Source organism: Diospyros lotus, chromosome 7 (genome assembly GCF_014633365.1).
Source record: "Diospyros lotus cultivar Yz01 chromosome 7, ASM1463336v1, whole genome shotgun sequence".
Taxonomy (NCBI): domain Eukaryota; kingdom Viridiplantae; phylum Streptophyta; class Magnoliopsida; order Ericales; family Ebenaceae; genus Diospyros; species Diospyros lotus.
In genome coordinates, this window is record NC_068344.1 from 18,513,229 (window position 1) to 18,528,715 (window position 15,487).

Genomic DNA, 15,487 nt, shown 5'->3' on the forward strand with positions numbered 1-15,487 from the left:
CCACATAGCTACGTACAAGAGGTAATAAAATACACAACTCGGGCAACACAGCTAGTTGTCACAACGGCCTCCCGGTGCCATCCCTGCTTGCATCCGGACTTGCATCATCTACACATAAGGTAAAACCTCATGAGTCATAAAGACTCAGTAAGGGTGCAATGCATGTAAATATGAATATAATCATGTTTATGTATGCTAATGCATGCAAATGAGGCTCGGCCCACTCATCCTCACAACCCTCCAAGGTTTGAGGCATTAACCTATCAGCCCTCACAACACTAGTCCTCCATATGGCCATCAGTCCACTAGGTCTTGCATCACACAAGATATAACCACTACATGCCAATGCAACATAAAAACATTATCAAACATATTTACCAACTTGCAAGGCCACCACCACATGGGGCCATCCCTTACCTGGCTCGAAGCCTCATCTTTGCTTCGGCTCAAACTCTAGCCCGAACTCCGAGCTCTTCTAGGATCACCGCCTTCTCGGTCGAACCTAGAGGCAAACACACAAAACCCAACTCCATTACAATTTGGCATTAACCCAATGCCCTCAATTTCGCCACACATCGGAAAATCACCATCAACACTATTCCCAAACAACCAACCACGGCATACATTAGCCATTTAATAATTTCCAAACAACCCCGACCCAGGGTTTAATCCAACCAATGCAACACAATTCATTATCTCACATAATGAAAATAACTGGATAACAATTAAATTAATTTACCTCAACTAATTTGAAGGAGAAAACCGATCAGACGCCCACACCGGCATTGGCTCCCGAGCTGCCACTTGCGCTAAAAATCCTATTCTCGAGCTTCCAGTATGCTCCACGAGCCTTGAAATAATTTCTAGAACCTTTTTGGAATTTTCGGGAATTTTCTCCTATTTTTCCCATTTTTTCAGATTTTTTTCCCATTATTTCTTTTTCTTTTTATTTTCTTTTTTTTATTCCTCTCCTTTCTTCTTCTCTCCTGCGCGCCCGGCTCCTGTTCCATCTTCTTCACTGTGCGTACGCAGGGCTATCGTGCATGGCAGCCGCCCACCGCTGCCTGGTTCCCCTGCCGTCGCTGCTGCTCGAGCCGCTGTTGCCGGCCCCGCTTCTGCCGCTATCACCACTACCCGCATCGTCGCACGCCACCGCCTGCACGCGGTCAGCAGCTGCTGTAACCAGCAGCCATTAACGGCCGCTAAAGCTTTTGCCATCGCCAACCACCGCCCCAGCTGCAGTTCATGCGGCCACCACCGGCCACCCGCTGCTCGGCCTCCTTCAGCTGTCGCCACTCAACCACCATCCAGCGCCGCGAGCTCCCCTACAGCTGCACCTCCCCTGCAAGCTGCAGCTCCAACGCACACAGCGGCATTTTCGGCCGCTACTGGCCTTCGCCGACCATAGATCGGCCACCTTTGCTTGCTGACTCCAAGTGCGCCTCCACTGAGCCGCCATTGCTACTCCGTCGCCTTCAGCCGCCTTGCTGTAGGGGTGCTTCTTCGTCGGCCATGGCAGCCGCTGCCATGACCGAATGCCTTCAAGCTCTCTCTCGCGATCATTCTCTCTTGCTCTCTCGAGATCCCAGCCTCCCTCAAGCTCTCTCTACCTCGGCTCTTCTCTCTCAGCCATTTCAAAATGGCAGGGACGCACGAAGCTTCCTCAAAGCTTCCCTCGCCTGCCACTATATATATATGTGAGTTATTTACACATTTAACCCCTCAATTTCTCAATAATATCACTTGAGGGTTTTAATAATTCCATTTGGAGATCTTCTAATTACACCTAAGCCCTCCAAACTTTAATTTAATAGATATCAACCCCACTAAGGCTTAATTTCTCCAAAATTAAAAATTGGCTTGTACTTGGAAATACTGATTTCATCCCTGCACCTGCACGGGACCTTTATTTCACCCCAAAACACCTAAGGGTTGTCTTACTTAGAAAATCGAACCACCCCTAGGGTCCCCTCAGCTTCCAGGAGGTCCCTTCCAACTATTCGGTATTGGCACCCACTCGGGCTTATACAGAATTTATTCTGAAAATCATTCCCGATCGGATCACCACCAGCTTCATTATCCTCATCTCGAGACGCTCACCAATCCCTTGCCCTCTTCCCTGGACATCTAAGTCCCGAGGCACTCCCAGTCACCAATTCAATAATTTTATTAATTAATTACTCGATATTGACCCTTGGGTTTCTCGGACCACCCGAGGTCCTTTCAAAATAATCACAAATTATTTATTTTCAATACCATGTAATACCGGGTATTACATATACTGTCTTCGGCATCACCATTCGAGTCTTGGGCAAACAAGGGGTGGACGTATAAGAAAACTTTTTTAGTTTTCTTCCACGGAAGTTGTTAGGCAAATCAGTTTTGATTATTCCGTTGCAATCCAGGTATTTGACATACCACTTGCTATTTATTTAAAAGATCTACAGTGGTATCAGAGCCAAGTTTATTGTTTACACCGTTATGATTGACCAATTGTATTTGCGAGTTATATGTAACTTGTGATATTTTACGCGTGAAATTATTTTTGTGTGAAATAAGTAACGCGTCATACTTTCTATGTGAAATGAAATAATTTGGTCTCTCTTATTGCTACGTTTAGTCACGATTTTGTATGGAACTCGTGATTATTTTTTGCAAAAAATTGTCTGCACGTTGCCTGCGATTCAGACGTGACCAAGGCAGTTGCTGGCAGCCATGTTCATCATGGCCGCTGGGCTTGAAGCTCCTCGGTTAGCCTCATGATGGCTGAGGCACCGTCGGAGGCAGTCGTGTTTGTCACGACCGGTGGCCGAGACCAACCCCAGCGATCGCGTAAGTCGCGGCCAGTGAAGAACCATCGCTGAAGGTTGAAATCGGCCATGGCCGTGACCTTTCGCCTTCTGCCATGAACGGTTCGAGCGCCTCCTCCTTCACCACGCATCGTCGCCGACCAACGTCTCATTCGCTGTGGCCAACCGCTTGAGGCGTTTCTTCTCACCGTGGCCGCCTTAGCCATGGTTGTGACCTCTTCTTGCTATCAAATGGCAGCCTCTGTGGTTGCCATTATAGGCGGTGATGAAGGGAGAAAAGGCGTCCGGTGGCGATGAGAGGCAAAGGGGATGGAGAGGCGGCAGACAACGAGGCAAGGCAGAGGAGAAGAAGGCGGTGACGATGCTGGTTCATGCCCAGAAAACCCTAACTCTTTGGGGAAGAAGATGACCTACTAAGTGATGGGTCGGATCTGGGTTGGGTTGACCCACCATTAAAAGATCCAGAACAGATCTGGAGAAGGAGATCTGGGCCAATATTATTTATTTTATTGGGCTTGGGCTTGGCATAGCTTTGGGCCATTTGTTTTAATTAACAAATTGGGTCAGTTGTTTTTTAACTTAAAACTTCTTTGGGCTTAATTTTGTATTGGGCCATGTTGTTGGATTTTTAATTTAATTATTAGAATTATGTATTTGGGCCATAAATTAATTAGTTTAATTTTGAGCCTAAAATTATTAATTAAATAATAAATCCATTTTGAGATTAATTAAAAAAAATTAGAATTATTTTAGGAATATTTAATTCTGAAATATTAATTTTTGTAATTAATAAAATTGTTTTCATGACTTTTATTATGTGTTTTAATATTGTCATGATAATTGTTTGGTTTATTCTTTTAGATCATAAATTAATAAGTTTAATTTTGAGTCTAAAATTATAAATAGATGTGATGTGGCATTTTTTGCTAACTTAATTAATTATCTATTGTCTGCAAATATTTAGTTTTATTTGCTTATTGATAATTAATTTCGGTTTAGTACCGATCTTGGTCCTTGTGTGGGTCCAAATATATTGTTGTATATTGTGGATTAGTTCCACATAAATAATTAAGTCATAATATTTTAGTTGTGTATTAAGGGTGATGACTTTGAAGCCTGGCAATTTGTTGATCCCGAAGTGCATAGCTAAATGTTTGATTAAATTGTTTGCTTTGAACATGTGCATTGAATGTCTTTTGTTGTCCCTGATTCAGTGATTAATGGCCACCAGTTCAGTTACTGGAAGCATGACCAGGATAGACAAATTGGATGGGTCCAACTACTCCACATGGGAGAAGCAGATTCAGTATCTACTTCAGATGGAGAAAGTATGGGACGTTTTGGAGACTTCACATCCCGTGCCGCAAGGGGAAAATGTTTCCTTGGCAACTCAGCGGGCCTAAGACAAATGGCTTGAGAGGGACCGTTATGCTCGTCTTGCGATGCTTGTTAGCATGTGGGCTGATCTCATGGGCCAATTTGAGTCTTGCCAGACTACCATGGAAATGTGGCAAACGTTGAAGATCACTTTTGGTCAGACATCTGCAACAAAGCTTCATGCTTGACAGTTAAAATTTCAACAGTATGTCAAAGACCCAAGGCACAACATAGTTGAGCATTTGAGAGTGATGGGTTCACTTATCAGAGATCTTCAGAGTGTGGGAGTAGCGCTTACTGATGAGCAGCAACTCCTAGGGGTGATCAGATCCTTGCCTGACCCTGAGTGGTCTCAGATGAAGCTCCTTATGACACAGTGAAAATATCATAACTTTTGATGATATTTCACGTCACTTGGAGCTTGAGGCGGAGCGCGTTGAAGGGAACCGTGCCACGGCTTTTGTAGCCAAGGTCGACAGACGTGAGGGCTTCGGGCCCAAACGCAAGAAACAAGGATCGAAGGCATCAGGGCTTACACCTAATATTGGCAAGAGCAAGAAAGCCAAAAGAGGGACACGTGGAAAGAAAGACTTGTCCAAATTGAAATGCTATAATTGTAAGAAGAAGGGTCACTTGTCCAGAGCCGAAGAAGGTATATTTCTCTTCTTATTCCTCTTTGATTCATGTTTGCTCACATGCATTAGTTTCATACTCACGTCTTGAGTGGATTGTGGATATAGGAGCAACACGACACATAAGTGTTGAGAAAGAGGGGTTTGTGGATTACCACCGGGTGCCAGCAGGAACTCAGTATGTCACGCTTGGGAATGGCACACAAGAAGAAATTCTTGGAGTTGGTTCGTTCCAGCTCAAGATGAAGAATGGCAAGATTCTACTCTTGAAGGACGTTATGTATGCTCCTGGAGTCCAGTGTAATCTATTATCAGTAGCATGTTTATTAGGACAAGGTTATTCTTTTCTTTTCCGTGATACTAGCGTGAACATCTATTTGGATGATACATTCTTTAGAGGTGGTTTCTTAGTAGATGGTTTTTTCAAACTTAATTTGGATTATGTTTTTAATAACCATTCTATTACTTTAGTTTCTTCTACTTCTTCTAACATAAATGTTGATTGTGATTTATGGCACAAGAGACTTGGCCATGTGGATCAAGAAAGGATGGCAAGGCTGGCGAGAGAGGTCTATTGGGATCTCTTAGTAAAGTGAGACTCACTGTGTGTGAGCCTTGCTTAGTTGGTAAGGCCAAGAGGAAACCTTTTGGTAAGGCTTCCCGTGCATCTTGTCCCTTGGAGTTAGTACACTCCGACATATGCGGTCCTATGAATGTGAGGGCACGTCATGGTGCATCATACTTTATTACCTTCATAGATGATTATTCACGTTTCGGTTACATGTATCTGATTTCTCACAAGTCAGAAACTTTAGATTGCTTCAGACGCTTTGTGCATGAGGTTGAAAATCAGATGGATAAGAGCTTAAAAATCTTCGAATCGAAAGAGGCCGTGAATATCTTTCTGATCGGTTTAGAAGTCTATGTGAGGAAAAAGTTATAGTTCGACACCTAACTATTCCTGGCACTCCGTAACAAAATGGTGTTGCAGAATGCCGGAATAGGATTTTGTTGGAAATTGTTAGATCGATGTTGGCGCAGGCGAATCTCACAATTAGTTTCTGGGGAGATGCGTTGTTGACTGCAGCCTACATTCTTAACCGTGTTCTAAGTAAGTCTGTACCTTTTACCCCTTATGAGTTATGGACCGGAAGAAGTCCAAACTTGGATCACTTGCGGCCTTGGGGATCGGCTAGATATGTTCATAGCACATCCCACAAGTATGGAAAACTTGGACCAAGAGCCAGCAAGAAGGTGTTCATTCGGTATCCTGCAGGATCAAAAGGATACGTCATGTATGGTGAACATCCTAGTGGGAGTTTGATTGAGACAGAATCTCGGGATGTAGAATTTCTTGAGGATGAGTTCCCAAGAATTGGTGAGGTTGATAAGGACTCCCAATTGTATGAGTTACAAGAGGAAGTTCCTTTTGTCAGTGGGAGAATTCCTATAGTTAGTGGGAGTGAACCCATAGACAGTACTTCGGAGACTCAAGTAATTCGACGCAGCTAGTGTGGGCTAATCCATCGTCATTATTTTAATGATATCGAGGGAAGGGTACTTATGTGTGCCATGTCGGATGACAGTGAGCCGACTTCTTATGAATAAGTCTTAACCTCCCCAAATCGAGATCAATGGTTGATCGCTATGAAAGAGGAAATGGACTCGATGGATAAGAACAAGGTGTGGGAACTTGTTGATTTTCCACCAAATAGAAAGGTGATTGGTAACAAGTGGGTCTTGAAAATCAAACGCTGAGCTGATGGATCGATTGACAAGTATAAAGCTCGATTGGTTGCGAAGGGTTACACCCAAATGGAGGGTGTAGATTTCTTAGAGACATTTTCTCCTGTGGTGAGATTTGACTCTATTCGCGTGATTCTAGCCATCGTCGCTCATTTAGATCTTGAGCTACACCAGATGGATGTCAAGACAACATTTCTCAATGGAGAACTAGACGAGGAAATATATATGGATCAACCCATCGGTTTTGTTACTGAAGGGCAAGAGCGCAAACTGTGCCATCTCAAACGATCCATATATGGTCTCAAACAATCGTCTAGACAATGGTATCTACGGTTTCATGAAGCCGTCACCTCCATTGGTTTGACCATGATGGAGGAAGACCATTGTGTGTATATCCAACGGATAAAAGATGGGTTCTTGATTTTTTCCTTATATGTAAATGACATCTTATTGGTTGGAAACAACTTGGAGATGATCAACACCATTAAGGAATGACTATCTTCTGTCTTTGAGATGAAGGATTTAGGGGAAGCGAGTTATATCCTAGGAGTTAAGATCTCGATGAAGGATCATCACGAGGATACATAGCATGCAACGGAAGCGTTTTTAAATAAAAACTTTCCTCGTATTGATTAGAATCTAGGAAACTTACTTTTCCTTCGGATTACCGGACGGAATGAAGCGATAGGAGGAGGATGGGCGGGAGCTTTTTCTCGTGGTGGAGATGACGGCTGTCCTGCAATCCTTCGGCTCCTTCGCATCAGAACTTGAACGTTCTCTTGGTCTTCCAAGGTATGACTCAAAACTCGTGGCCTCTCTTTCGGTGAAGAAGAGTAAAAATAAACTTGGATGAAAAACAACCAAGGAGAGAATATATATAGGGAGAACCCTAGGGTTAAAACCCTAGTGGGCCAAGTTCATTTAATTAATTTTCTAATTGGGTTGGCTTAATTAATTAATTAAAAAACTAATGAACTATTATTTTATTCTAGCCCAATTAATTATGGACCACTCTGAATAAAATAATTATCTCTCAATGTAATTCACCCAACAAGCCAAATGTATTAAATAATACATGAGTTATATCGAGCTACCCCGGGGACCAAAAGACAAATTATTCATGGCTACTAAAATGACCAAAATATCCCTACTACCTAGTAGCTATATTTTGTCATTCTAAGTGTTCCAACTATCACCATATGGTAACACTGACCCCACGAATAATTTTGCATATGCAATGTCTTTGACCTACTAGTGTAATGACGAAAATACCCCTCTGCGTAACACCCATCATTTAGAAAGGAATAATGTACTAACACATCTCTAAATGATTTCTACCATCCTTAGATCACTAGTCCAATAATCCGTGACTACTCGAATGTACTTGCTTATCACTGGGAGCTACCTAGAAGCACACACTCCTAAGTCATGTTCCCAGGGCCCTGGATTATTTGATTATTCTTGGACAATCACAAGGGGGTGAATCACAGAAACTATCTTGTATTAGTCTGTCTTAGCTAATTAGAAACCATACTCCCAACTCAAAAGGTTATTGATCTTTGATAGACCTCACCTACAGTGAATCTAAGAATATAGCTCTAGGTTCACTAGACCACCAACTAATACTCAAGTATTAGAGTACTCGTCCACGTAGTAGCAGTAATAGACTAGCTCCATGATAATTAGTACTTTGTCATTAGCTTTCACAGGTCCACTCTACGCATTCCAAATGCGCTTGTACAATTAGAGTAAACGGACTGTTTACTGGCTAAGGCAAGCCATCCTCCATTAGGATCTATTGCACAATGATCTTATCATGATAGAATGCCCAGTTCTATCAAAAGATCAAGAGTAATATTTTCTTGCTTATTAAGTACCCATGGGCGAACAACGGGTGGACGTATAAGAAAACTTTTATAGTTTTCTTCCAAGGAGGTTGTTAGGAAAATCAGTTTCGATTATTCTACTGCAATCCAGGTATTTGACATACCACTTGCTATTTATCTAAAAGATCTACATATGCGTATCCCATTTTGAGACAGTTTCATGTGAATAGTTTTGGCATTTTGTCTCTATTGTGGGTCTTTGTATGCTGTCTGAGTTGTCAGTTGCTAGAAGAGTCGACTCGCTTAGCCTAGTTATATATCGACCGCTTGTAGTGTTTGTGCGAGGTGAAGGTCGTCTGGCCCATTGTGAGGTGTCAATTGCCAGCGTGCAGACACGGGACTGTCGATTGTTGCTCGGGTACCTGTCGACTACCAGTGTCCAACCAAAGGAACTATTGACCAATGCTTCAATACGGTTGACTGATATTACCAGTCTGTTATCCATAAATTTTTTTGGTTGTTGTATATGTTTTAGGATGTCTCGTGCTAGCTGTTCAAGTTATCGGGTGCTGAGGATCGACCGATCGGGCCATGATTGCCGACCGTTGGATGTAGCAGTCATCGGTTGTGGCAGGACTATTGACTGATTCAGAAACTGGATTACACTGACTGAAAGAATAGAAGAGGGAAGGAGACGGACGAAACAAAGGGCTGATCGAAACACGCATGGGCTGCTACTCATGCACACCTAGCACACGCATCAGAGAAGAAATCGAGAATGAAGAGAGAGAGAGAGAGAGAGAGAGAGAGAGAGAGAGAGAGAGAGAGAGAGAGATGGAGAGAGGGTTTCACTTTCTGTGCGTCCAATGCATTGGGGAAGATGGGAGGAAGAAGACCACCCATGTGCCTAAAAAGCAATCCAAAATTTAAATGTCTGGCTACCGAATTGGGCTCACCTTGCATCCAACGCACTACCCCAATCTGCTTCCTTTTATTTCTTTTATATAATATATGGATTATATAACATATCATAATATATATATATAAAGCAATTAGGCAGCCTTCATGCCCTCATCCCAATTTCACCATGCCTCCCAATTTCCAATTCCCAAGTGCATGGTGCACCCTGCCAGCTGCTATCCATGTCCATAAATTATTTCCTTTCTTTAATCTGACAAATTACATTGATTTATCAAATAACTAAACCCCTTTACTTTAATTAATTGTACCATAATATAATACATGTATAACTATTATAAACAAAATATTATAGAAGAATTAATTATTCACAGAGAACCATTCTCATAATTAATACTCCACTAAAAATATCATTAACTCTTATTGAAAGAAGAATAGTCAACCAGCTTGAATTCACTAATTCAGTGCAATACCTATTTAGGGTGTGACCTTCTAGGTTCATAGCCATGTATAGGCAAGACACATCAACTCCTTGGCGTCGGGCGAACCCTTCGACCTACTAAGAGAATCTCTCCAAACCCTCAAACCATCCTGAAAAATCTTGAGTATCATCCAGCCAAGACTCAGCATAATCCTAATGGAAATGAATTCAAAGCTTCTTGTAAACCTATTAAGGCTCTCGATTATTGTGCAGTATAATCCCTCTACTACTGACATCTTGATAGAGTGAGTCGTGGACTGATTAAACTCACAAGACTCGGTAACTATGCTAGATCTAGTCTAGGGGTGATCGAGATAACATATCAGAACTTTTTTTGACATCGAAAACTCTTTTCCTATCGTACGTGCCTCGGCTAAGGACTTCCACAATCACCAACTGACTCAAAACACATAGGATGTTCACCTCCATCCAATGGAGAATAGTGAATCCCATCAGCGAGCATTTGCCTCTATACACCACTACACAAAGAGCATTCCCACCTCTCACATCAAATGATTTTTCTCAGTGGCAAATCTCTGACACCAATGCACAAGACACTATGTCGCCTTTGGTCTAAGGACCAGATACACAATCAAGAGCCAGCAACAGATCATTAATGCTCAAGCCATGTGATCTGTCACATGTGTCACATTTAGTGGATGTTCTCTAACACCTACCCACATGTCTAGTATATGCATCTCATGCAATGTGGCGTGTGACTCAACACCCCATTCCCATTAGCATCCTATGCTAACAATGGTAGTATCCTATGTACCACTCTACTAATCGACAAAACATAGTCCCTTTTTTGATAAGTTTAATGAATAGGATTACCTTTAAGAAATCTCAAACTAGAGATCGTTACACATTCTCAACGGCTTTAGAGTAGGACCTCTACTAGGAAATCTAGGGACTCATTCATAAGGATGAGATAGAGAGTTATGAATGAAGATATAACCATACAAGATTATACTAGTAGGCCCATTAACCATACTAGATGTCATCTAAATCTAGTATTAAGAGAACTGACACTAATATAAGGTCCACATGGCACTCATGCAACATGGATACATAAGATATCCCTTGAGATCCTAAAGTAACTTACTAACATATCAAGCTTATTGACAAATGTGAAACAACAACAAGATTAATCACAAATAAACATATTAGGGCTTTTAACACAACCTTAACATGAAGGATAAGACAACTTAATTTCTACAAATCAAAACTCAATTACCATCACTTGAGTGTATGATCATTTAATCATTGGATATAGAATACATTACTCTTAAACTTTGAGTAAGCTGCCACATAAAACACTTGGCATATCATGAGCTTCATAAACCACTCATGCATTATCTTGAGGATAACCCTAAGAACTTTAGGATAACCCCAACGAGAAGCATATTAAGCTACATATCAATAAAGCATATGGCAAGAACAAATACAACATATATGAGAACACTAATAGATAAATTATACTAGAAGATAAACCTATCAAGGTTCCTTGACCATAAACATATTCAAGGCAACCTTAACATATATAACCTATCAAGATAGGCTTAAGATATCCTAACCAATAAAAGAATTTCTATATATATACAAAATATATTAATAAGCCTATGAGTTCATATCATAAGAGGACATTAAAGTTTTGGCATATTGTAGTCATCATCAAAACATTCATAAGATAAACTCAACACTTGGATTTAGCTGAAAAATAGACATAATACCCTAAACTATCTTTAGGATATCCCAGGAAACATCATTTCTAATATCTTGGTTTCAACTTTTATGTTTTCAATCTTTTAACATAAATTGGGTAACCCCAAATCCTAACATGTTTAAGTCTTGGTGGTCTTCCAACCCATATCTCATATGGTGTGGTCGAAACAGATTTAGTTGATATCCAATTTAATAGATAAATTATCATAAGATTGGCATAACCCCACAATGAAATGGACAAATCTGTGTAGATAATCATAGAACGTATCATGTCCAACAAGGTTTGATTTCTATGTTTAGCCACATCATTCAATTATGGTGTATACGGAGGAGTTAATTGTGAAACAATACCACACTCCTTAAGATAATCAACCAACTCAGTACTCAAGTATTCACCTCTTTGATCTGATAGAAGAATCTTGATACTCTTTCCTTTTTGGTTTTCTACTTCCACTTTGAATTCTTTGAACTTTTCAAAGACTTCATATTTGTACTTCAAAAAGTACACATAACAATACAAAGATAAATCATTAGTAAAAGTCACAAAGTAGACATAACTACCCTAATCCATAACATTTATGGGCTGACATACATCCGTATGTACCAACCCTAATAATTTAGTAGCCCTTTCCCCTTGTCAAACAAAAGACGACTTAGTCGTTTTCCCGAGAATACAAGATTCACAAGTTAACCCAAGTTCTAAACCCAAATTGGAAATCAATCCACATTGAACCAACTTCGTCAATCGACTCTCACTAATATGACCAAGCCGAAGGTGCCACAATTGTATAGGATTAACATGATTTTCTCAAGAAGGTTTCTCTATTACTATGGGAATAATGTTAGCCACTATTTGCTGACTTTGTTCACATTCACATGTTTCTAGAAAATATAAACATTTACCATTATAGCCTTGCCCGCACACTCATTACCATAATGAATATAACAACAATTGTTGGCAAATGAGAATTCATAATTTTGTTGTATAAGCTTACGAATAGACAAAACATTCCTTATAGGATTCGGTACATGTAAACAGTCATATAAATACAACATGTGACCAGAAGGTAAAAGTACAAAAGTAGTTCTAATGGCTAATGCAACAACTATTGCTCCATTTCCAACCTACAGAACCACTTCACGCTTCCCAAGCATTCTACTTCAATTGAGATGCTACTTAGACGAACAAATACGAGAAGTAGCACTTGAATCAATGATCCATGAAGTAGGGTACTGATCAATCGTAAGATCAGTCTCAATTACAAACAAGGAAGAAGAAATACCTTGACTTTCTTGATGCTTGACCTTCAAGGCTTTAAGATAGTTAGGGCAATTTATTTTCCAGTGACCTTTCTTTTAGTAGAAGTAACAATTACCTTTGCCAACTACCTTCTTTCCTTTCAACTATGTCTTTCCTATGTCCTTCCTTGCCCCAAGAACCTTTCTTTTCTTCTTCCTAATTTTAGGTTTCCTTTGAGAAGAACACGAGGCAACGATAAGAACTCTTTCTTTACCTTTAACCCGCATCTGTGGTTATGCCGTCCTTAACATGTTTAACAACTTGGGGAGAGAACATGCAATTTTATTCATATAAAAATAAATGATAAAGAAAGAAAACGAGTTGGACAACAATTGCAAGATCAAATCAATCCTAAGATGAGGATCCATGGGGAAATCCAATACATTAAGCTAACCAATCCAATTGATCATGTTGATGACATGTTCTCCCACATCCAACCCTTCCATCATTCGAGCCCAAAACAACTTCTTCAATATCTCATATCGAGCTATCTTACTAAGCTGCCATAAAGGGCCCTTAGATTCTGAATCATCCCTATAGTATTAGGAAAATTCTCATGATGTCACTGCAAGTCATTGGACATAGAGGCAAGAATATAGTTATGGGCTCTCAAGTCATGATCCTTCATACTCTCTCAAGTAAACCTTTCTTCATTGGTCACATCATCGGGAATAGAAATAAAAGGACTAAGGAACAAGGCATCGTCTATCTTTACCATACTGAGAACAATTTTAAGATTATAAAACTAGTTGGAGATTTTGGGGTCAATAAGCCTATTAGTATCCAAAATATGGGTTAAGGGATTCATGTTGCCTGCCATTTTATCTGTAGAAAATAAATACACTACCAAAAAAATGCATTTTTGCAACTGACTTAATCAATCGGTAATTAGCAATGAATTAATGACTGATTTTTAACATTTGTGACCGAATTATTTTCTGACCGATTCAGCTACGTAAACTTCAATCGGTAATTATGAGACCGATTTTGACCCCAAAATTTGTGATCAATTTTTTTTTTTCGACTGATTCAGCAACCGAAACTTCTGTCGCTAATTGTGAGACCAATTTTGACCACAAATTTTATGACTGAATATTCGGTTGGTGGATTTTCGACCAACTTTTCCACTGAAATACGTCGGTCGGTAATTACAGATAGAATATGCTATCGACTTTTCCGTCTGAATTTTTTTTTTTTTTGGTTGGAACATCGAATTAGTTGTTAAATCAAAATAAAGAAATTTATGAAAATAATAGTAATAAATAATATACGTTCATAAAAATAAAATAATTCAATTATTAAATAATTTATGATGATAATAAAATATTTTTACTGTATTGCATCAAATTAATATTTATTTTAAAATATAATTATATTAAGTAATATTTTACATTATTGCATAAAATATTAATTCATTATCATTTTTAGCTCCCCCACCCAAAAACATTATAAATAAATAAATAAAAGTGGGTTTAAATAATGTTCAAATCAAATGCAACAGAGTTAAGGGTTAGCAATAGATGAAATTTCTAGCAAAAGTTTGCATTCTCTATCTATATATATATAAATTTATTATCAATTTGTTTACACTGTAGAATAATTTTTGGCTAAAACACTTAGCAATAAATATAAGCTCACTATATTATATATAATATATAAATGTGAGTTTAACCCTTACTGGGCTTAATAGGCCTATTAAACCATACCGGGTTGAATACTATATTATACATATAAAGGCGGGTTAAACACTGATCAGGCTTAATAGGTCTATAAAACCCGTACCGGGTTAATATTATATTATGCATATAAAGGGCTGTTAAATCTTGATTGGGCTTAAACGACCTATTAAACCCGTTACAGGTATAATACCTCCTGGTTTAATGTGCCCATTAAACCCGTAATGGATTTAACTTGCCAAATCAACTCAGAACAAACAAAATTGGGTCTAGAATGCACAACAAGCTTCATGTTTGTTAATAAATACGTCATCCACTAATGCAAGTTAATCAAATCAAGATCACAAATCATTTTGTACATGTATAGTTCATCTACGGGCATGTGTACAAAAATCAGCATTTTGGATAAGAGCTCGCAATATATTTTGATTACATATCAGCATAATATACATTTTACATATGAACAAATTACATATACCAATTACATTGCTATGCTTATACAAAAATATATGAACAAATTACGAATTACATATACAGTCAAGTATCAACTACTCTGCTATGTCTATACAAATACATGGCAACCTGCTTGCGAAGGGTATGCATTTCATCCTTGCTCTGATTTTTCACCCATCGATCCTCAGTGTGCCTCATGATGTCATCAATGTACTTAATAACGTACACTCCGCAGCTGTGCCTATATTAGAAATAACCAAATTATGTCAAACTTCAGATGACAACAACAAACATTTCACTGAATAATAAATTGAATATTCTATTTTAATTCAGTACCCATTTGGTTGCTGAGACAGGTTCACCATGTTGGGATTGAGTTGCTCCAACGCCCATTCTTTGTGTGGAGTGATAGCTGCGGAGATATGGTCATAATATCCACTGCGAGTTAGGAAAATGGGTAGGAGTTTCACCAATGGCTTGATGATATTGGCCTTGACCCTCCTACTTTCCTCAGTCACCACGGAGTCGTGCAAAACAACCTTG